Raw genomic sequence first — 8,404 nt, 5'->3', positions numbered from 1 at the left:
CAACAATGCAGTTTTAAGTAAAAATAAGAGTTTATAAAATATTTACTAATAGAACAAAATAACAATAACGAGGCTATATATACAGGGCGTACTGGTACCGAGTCAATGAGAAGATTGTCCTTCTGGAATGTTCTCCCATCTCCACAGCGGAACTTGGTCACCTCCCTGACCAAGGCCCTTCTCCCCCGATTGTTCAGTTTGGCTGGGTGGCCAGCTCTAGGAAGAGTCTTGGTGGTTCAAAACTTCTTCCATTTCAGAATGATGGAGGCCACTGTGTTCTTGGGGATCTTCAATGCTGCAGAAATGTTTTGTTACCCTTCCCCAGATCTGTGCCTCGACACACTCCTGTCACGGAGCTCTATGGACAATTCCTTTGACCTCATGGCTTGGTTTTTGATCTGACATGCACTGTCAACTGTCAACTGTGGGACCTTATATAGACAGGTTTGTGCCTTTTCAAATCACGTCCAGTCAATTGTTTTTACCACAGTTGGACTCCGATCAAGTTGTAAAAACATCTCAAGGATGATCAATGGAAACAGGATGCACCTCAGCACAATTTTGAGTCTCATAGCAAAGGGTCTGAATACTTATGTAAATAAGCTATTTCTGTTTTAGTTTTTTTCAATACATTTACAAACATTTCTGAAAAACTGTTTCCACCTTTTCATTATGGGCTAACGTGTGTAGATTGACGAGGCAAAATTGTTTTAGTATCCATGTTAGAATAAGGCTGTAACATAACAAAATGTGGAAAAAGTCAAGTGGTCTGAATACTTTCCAAATACACTGTACGTACGTACGATGCACTTATTGATGAAGGTGACTGATAGTATACTCCTCAATGCCATCATATGAATCCTGGAATATATTCCAGTCTGTGCTAGCAAAACAGTCCTGTAGTTTAGCATTTGCGTCATCTGACAAACCATTTTGTCAAACCAATACAACAAACCATTTCGATGGTATTGATATATAACGCATGCACCACTTTCAAGTTGAGACTTGTTGACTGATGCTAAACGTGGCTGCTGTGAAGAAGGGAGCAGCTGCGGACCAGAAGACTACAGTCATAGCAGCAGTGGTCCACACATGCCCTGACTGTTGGGTGAGTATTTTTGGTTGGTACTGTATGTGCCTTTAGGTTCCTCTCTATGTGTAGGCTGTTGTACTGGCATGTGTGGTACAGTCTTTTATATGTGTATTCATTTGTTACATCGTATTGCTTTGTTTATCATTTGTGTCAACTTTGAATTCAATCTAAACCACAGATTAACTTCCTCCATTTTGTACATGACATTTAGACGTAGACCTGAAGACATTCAAGCAGCACTTAGAGAGCAAGCATCTCCAGTCTCCACTGGTCCCAGTACTGGTTGATGCTCAGGCCTAAGTGACCACACACACTTTAATGGACCTACAGGTGGGTTAAGATTCTTACATCATTTACACATTGTTGACATAGTGTAAACCATCATGTTGTCAACCAAATTCTGTCCTCAATGCTTAAGTTGTATTGTGTATGTCTCAATTGGTGGAAATGCTGTGATCACTTATCGTCTTTAATGTTGTGATCACTCATCGTCTTTAATGCTGTGATCACTCATCTTTAATGCTGTGATCACTTTTCGTCTTTAATGTTGTGATCACTCATCGTCTTTAATGTTGTGATCACTCATTGTCTTTAATGTTGTGATCACTCATCGTCTTTAATGCTGTGATCACTCATTGTCTTTAATACTGTGATCACTCATCATCTTTAATGCTGTGATCACTCATCGTCTTTAATGTTGTGATCACTCATCGTCTTTAATGTTGTGATCACTCATCGTCTTTAATGCTGTGATCACTCATCGTCTTTAATGCTGTGATCACTTGTTTTTAATGCTGTGATCACTCGTCGTCTTTAATGCTGTGATCACTCGTTTTTAATGCTGTGATCAATCATCGTCTTTAATGTTGTGATCACTCGTCTTTAATGCTGTGATCACTCATCGTCTTTCATGTTGTGATTCACAGACACAAGATGACCACGATTTTAATGTTGTAACTGAGATGGAATGACATCGAGGGACACAAGCTCCCCCCCCCCCCGAGTATGACTGGACATGGGCAGGATATTTGTGACAACAACCTGAAATGGGTGCAGAAGCACACATCACCCCATTTTATGTTTATTCCATGGCCATCCATCCCTCTAGCAATGTCCCATTGTCCCTCAACTTCGGACACTTTGGAACCCTTCATTTTATCTTGATAAATCCACTCTACCTTCACCCGTTTTGCCTACGCTGTTTCCTTAACTTGTTCTTCTCCTAATTTGATAACATCTAGACTTGGTAACACGTTTTAAAGTGTTGTGGTGTACTGTTTCTGCGACCTTTTTTAAACCTGTGTAATGTTGTCCTGCTTATTCTGGGATTCAGGCTGAATGCAGTGGTAAATGTGCTGCTCACAATTGACAGCAGCAACACAGACCTGTTAAATTGACAAGAAGGATGTTGATATAACTGTGTTTAGGCATGACTTCCTTGTTTTGAGTTAAGTGTATTTCTCATTCTGCTGGAGTTGACCTAGTATTACATATTAAACCTACCTTAAGGGCAGTTTGACATTTACTGGGGTAAGAGGGCTGGTCCAAAATAGGGGAGGGTTGTCAAACGTAATAAAACAAATATTTGGCATGGGAGGCGGTGTTTTTCCCCCGGAAGGTTTTACTATATATCTTCCATGTAGCCACATTTCCTCATCTGCTCCTCTCCTATCAAGATGATTTGGTGCTAACCTTATGCACTACTTTTTTCTGTGTGCTTACTATACCACAGGTCAATGTAGTCTACCAGTCAATTGCCTATCCTGCCCTCTATCCATAGTGACAATAGTGGTAGTTGGATCATTTGTCCAGATCTGCAATAGGTTAACTAACAATCATACCACACATAAAATCATTCAAATCTGCACCGATTTTCAATATAAATCCACAAGATAGAGCTGATAGGCAGCTCAAAAAGCTCCCCTATTGATCTTGTTTAGGGACAATAAAATGATACTACCTAGACTAGCCTATACCACCACATTCCAATGAACAATTGAGTACAATTCATCTCTAGGCTCTAAACTACATTAAAAATGTAATTTGAATAATGGCACAAAAGCACTGTTATTTGAATGTTCCATTCCATTCATTCCATTTGGATCGATTGTGGGTCTACTCTCTCCGGTATATAGAAAGACACAGTCGCAGGCCAGTCTGGTTGTATTTTTTACTTCTGATACTGATGTGCTGTCTGCAGGGCCTAAAATTAACATCCGCCACCCGCCAAATGCAGGTAGATTTGGGCATTTGCGAGTACGATTTTAGCTAATCACACAAAGAACTACGAATCCTATAATATCCCACCTCTGCGCAACACTGCCTGGCTTGGGAGCTGTGCGCACTGTGATTGAAGTGCTGAAGTAAGATTCATTTTTAGAAGCGCTGTGCACAGGCATAAAAGTTGATCTAATTTACTCAAAGGTAAACTAAAGTGAGACTTTGTCCTTGTGTGCCTTGGCTATTTAAATTGTTTTGTTCACAAGCTCGGTTGCTAGAGACATATTGGCTACCAGGCAGATTCTCTATCACACAGGCAGGTGTAATTATGGCATAAATATATTTTGGCTGGTAAAAATCTGAGTGGCTGGTAGATTGTTAAACTGTCACATTGGCTGGTGGACCAAAAAGTTAATTTTAGGCCCTGGCTGTCTGTTGTCGATCATCATTCCTCCAAGTTGTCCTGTATAGTATGGCCACATAGGCCTATCTTCCCAGCAGTTGTTTAAAAAAGATTAAGACTTGTTCTGCCTCCTTTCCGATCAGCTATTCTTCGACCTAGAACCTAACACTTCAATAACCTAAGTATTTTCCATTTCATGTATTAACTATATGACCTCTTATGTGACAAAGTTACAATGAACTAGTCACAATGAAAATTCATTGCATATATTTTATATAATTATAAATATAGCATCAAAATGCTGAAAATCTTATTCCCCACAAGCTGATCATTGTCTGCAGCCGGCTCTGATCTTAGTGTAATGAAACAGGTAGGGAGAGTGAGCTTGCTCGTGGTGGTCGGCAAACCCTCAACCTTCTGACCTGTAGCCATGTGTGGCATTGACTGTATCACAAAACCAGCCTGAAATGGTAAAGCCGATATCCACGTTTGGAAACACAGGGTTGCTACAGTTATTTATTTATAGTGGTAATAATCAATTTAGAGTTCATTTTATGGAGGGGGAGGGTGTGCACATAAACTCAGCCAAAAAATGTACGTCCTCTCACTGTCAACTGCATTTATTTTCAGCAAACTTCACATGTGTAAATATTTGTATGAACATAACAAGATTCAACAACTGAGACATAAACTGAACAAGTTCCACAGACATGTGACTAACAGAAATGGAATAATGTGTCCCTGAATAGCGTTTCAATCGGTGACGTCACTTGCTCTGAGATCTTGAAGTAGTGGTTCCCCTTGCTCTGCAAGTGCCGTGGCTTTTGTGGAGCGATGGGTAAAGATGCTTCGAGGGTGACTGTTGCTGTGTGCAGAGGGTCCCTGGTTCGCCGCCCGGGGAGGGGCGAGGGGACGGTCTAAAGTTATACTGTTACATAGGTGCATTCCTGTCAAATAAATATTTGTATAATGTGGATACATTCTGCAATGAGTTCATCTGGCTTTGAGGGTATTAAATAGGCTGAACGAGAAAAGGATCTGGTAAAATAAGGGTAGCCTAGTATTCATGGAACATTGTAAATATCTGACTGCTACTAGGATAGTATTCTGTACAAGATAGGAACAAATGCATAAATAAGCATTTGGTATTAAACAAAATATTGAAAATGTTCAATATATCTTTCGTTTAAGGATCAAGGTAGCTATAGATAGTTAGCTAACAGCAAAGGTGTCAGATAGAGATTATGTGTAGGAACTTGCAGGGATTTGTAGTCTTGCATGATATCTACAGTTGAAGTCGGAGGTTTACATACATTTAAACTCAGTTTGTTACAATTCCTAACATTTAATCCTAGTAAAAATTCCAAATCTTAGCTCAGTTAGGATCAACACTTTATTTGAAGAATGTGAAATGTCATAATAATAGTAGAGAATGATTTATTTCTGTTTTTATTTATTTCTGTCATGTATTGTCATATTACTGCATTGTCGGAACTAGAAGCACAAGCATTTCGCTACACTCGCATTAACATCTGCTAACCATGTGTATGTGACAAATAAATTTGATTTGATTTGATTTGATTTGATTTATGTCTTGTTCCTGTTCTTTCTCTTCACTCCGTTTCCCTCTGCCGGTCGTATTAGGTTACCTTCTCTTCCTCTCCTTCCCCCAGCTGTTCCTCATCTTCTCTAACTACCTCGTTCACCCTTTTCCCACCTGTTCCCTTTTTCCCTCTGATTAGGTCTCTATTTCTCTCTCTGTTCCTGCTTCTTTCTTTGTCAGATTCTCGTTTGAGTTTCTCATGCCAGAACCAAACTATCGTCTCGTTTGCTTCACCCTTGTCCCATCCTGTCGGAATCTGCCTGTTCTCCTGATGCTACGTGTGATCAGGTACCTCTGTCCGCTACGACCCGCGCCTACCCAGAGAGACCAGCAGTCTGTCGCCGCAACCCAGCTATTCTCCTCTGCTGCTAAGAAGGGGACTCTTTTGTAAATATCAGAAGGACTTTCTGTTTCATTTGTCGCCCTCTCTGAGGGTTGTCTATTTTTGCCATTTTCTACATCTGAAGAGGATCTGTCTTCCCTGTGTTTTTACATTAAAGGACTCTGTTTTTGCTAAACCGCTTTTGGGTCCTCACTCAAGTGCACAACATTTTCATCATATTCTCAGTGGGTCAGAAGTTTACATACTCAATTAGTATTTAGTAGCGTTGCCTTTAAATAGTTTAACATGGGTCAAACGTTTTGGGTAGCCTTCCACAAGCTTCCCACAATAAGTTGGGTCAATTTTGGCCCATTCCTCCTGACAGAGCTGGTGTACCTGAGTCAGGTTTGTAGGCCTCCTTGCTTGCAGACACTTTTTCAGTTCTGCCCACAAATTTTCTATAGGATTGTGGTCAGGGCTTAGTGATGGCCAGTACAATACCTTGACTTTGTTGTCCTTAAGCCATTTCGCCACAACTTTGGAAGTATGCTTGGGGTCATTGTCTATTTGGAAGACCCATTTGCGACCAAGCTTTAACTTCCTGACTGATATCTTGAGATGTTGCTTCAATATATCCACATTTTCTTTTCTCATGATGCCATCTATTTTGGGAAGAGCATCAGTCCATCCTGCAGCAAAGCACCCCCACAACATGATGCTGCCACCCCCGTGCGTCACGGTTGGGATGGTGTTCTTTGGCTTGCAAGCCTCTCCCTTTTTCCTCCAAAAATAACGATGGTTATGGCCAAACAGTTCTATTTTTGTTTCATCAGATCAGAGGACATTTCTCCAAAAAGTACGATCTTTGTCCCCATGTGCAGTTGCAAACCGTAGTCTATCTTTTTTATGGCAGTTTTGGAGCAGTGGCTTCTTCCTTGCTGAGCGGCCTCTCAGGTTATGTCGATATAGGACTCATTTTACTGTGGATATAGATACTTTTGTACCCGTTTCCTCCAGCTTCTATAGTCATGACATAATTATCGGGAATTTTCCAAGCTGTTTAAAGCCAGTCAACTTAGTGTATGTAAACCTCTGACCCACTGGAATTGTGATACAGTGAAATAATCTGTCTGTAAACAATTGTTGGAAAAATGACTTGTCATGCACAAAGTAGATGTCCTAAACGACTTGCCAAAACTCATAGTTTGCTAACAAGACAATTGTGGAGTGGTTGAAAAACAAGTTTTAATGACTCCAACCTAGGTGAATGTAAACTTCCTACTTCAACTGTACTTTGATGCTAATTACCTTTTTTCGAATCTAAGAGTAAATAGAGCCAGATATATTGATTAAAGTTACCTTGTCTGAGATTGATTTAACATGGTCGTCAAAATGTCACGCCAGGGGAAAACCTACATGAAACAGGCCTCGGTTGAAGTGGTTCTAAAGTCATCCTATTGGAAAATTGAATGGCGGAAAAAAACCAAATGGGAACATTTTCTGTGGGATTCTATTACAGATGACTGTGAAAACAGACTATAGAGGGACAATCCAGGAGGAATAACACTGTTGTGGATGACATACCACAGTCTCCACATGAGACCTGGACGAAGTCCGAGGAGAAAGTGAGAAAATATTTCACCAAAAAGCTGCAGATGGATCATAGGAAGATTGAGGTGGAGTGTGCACACAGGTCTGGAAAACCTGTAACCAGCCCAGGTGACAGACCCTGGCTGATAGTGGTCAAGTTCCTAAGGTTCAAGGACAAGATGGCTGTTCTGGAGAGAGCCAAGAACTTGAGAAACCAACATCTTACTCAATGAGGACTTCTCTGAAGCTGTGCACCAGAGGTGGAAAGAACCTATCCCAGCTATGAAAGCTGCCAGAGTGTGTGGGGACATTGCTTAGGCTTACACCCGCTACGACAAGCTCATTGTCCACCCTTCCTCGCAAAAGCCTGGGAGGAGTGAGAGCCAAGCTTTTGGGTCAGTAGCTTCAACCCATCACACACACACAGACCAACTGACACTCACAAGTGCCTGATTGACTGACTGTTAGTCAAACAATGTTTAAATTGTTATTTTACTTATTTTTTTTCACTGATAAGCTACCCAGGAAAGGTCTAAGAAAAGTCCATATTAATACAAGTAGCCTTTGAAATAAAGGTTCATGAAATCAATAACTTGCTAACATCACATAACATTCCTATACTGGCCATCTCAAACTCACTTTGATAATTCCTTTGACGATACAGCAGTAGCAATACAGGGATATAACATCTACAGAAGATACAGGAATGCCTGTATATGTTCAGAGCATTATTCCTGTAAAAGTTTAGAGGATCTCATGTCAAATGATTTGGAAGTGTTGTGGTTGCAAGTTCACCTGCCTCGTCTAAAGCCTCTTCTTTAGGGGTGCCATTATAGGCCACCAAATGCTAAAGGTATCAATATCAAATCAAATGTATTGGTCACATACATGTTTGTGGGTGTAGCGAAATGCTTGTGCTTCTAGCTCCGACAGTGCAGTAATATCTAACAGTTTCACAACATATACCCAATACACACAAATCTAAGTAGAAATGAATTAAGAATATATACATATATGTCAGAGAGGCATTGGACTACGATACAGTGGCATAGTATAGAGTACAGTATATACATATGAGATGGGTGATGCAATATTTACACACAATTAAAGTGACTAGGAAACCGTAGAATAGTGTAGAGTGCAGTTTATACATATTAGATAAGTAATGCTCGA

This window comes from Oncorhynchus kisutch, linkage group LG25 (assembly GCF_002021735.2).
Source record: "Oncorhynchus kisutch isolate 150728-3 linkage group LG25, Okis_V2, whole genome shotgun sequence".
In the NCBI taxonomy this organism is placed as follows: domain Eukaryota; kingdom Metazoa; phylum Chordata; class Actinopteri; order Salmoniformes; family Salmonidae; genus Oncorhynchus; species Oncorhynchus kisutch.
This window is presented reverse-complemented; position numbering follows the sequence as displayed.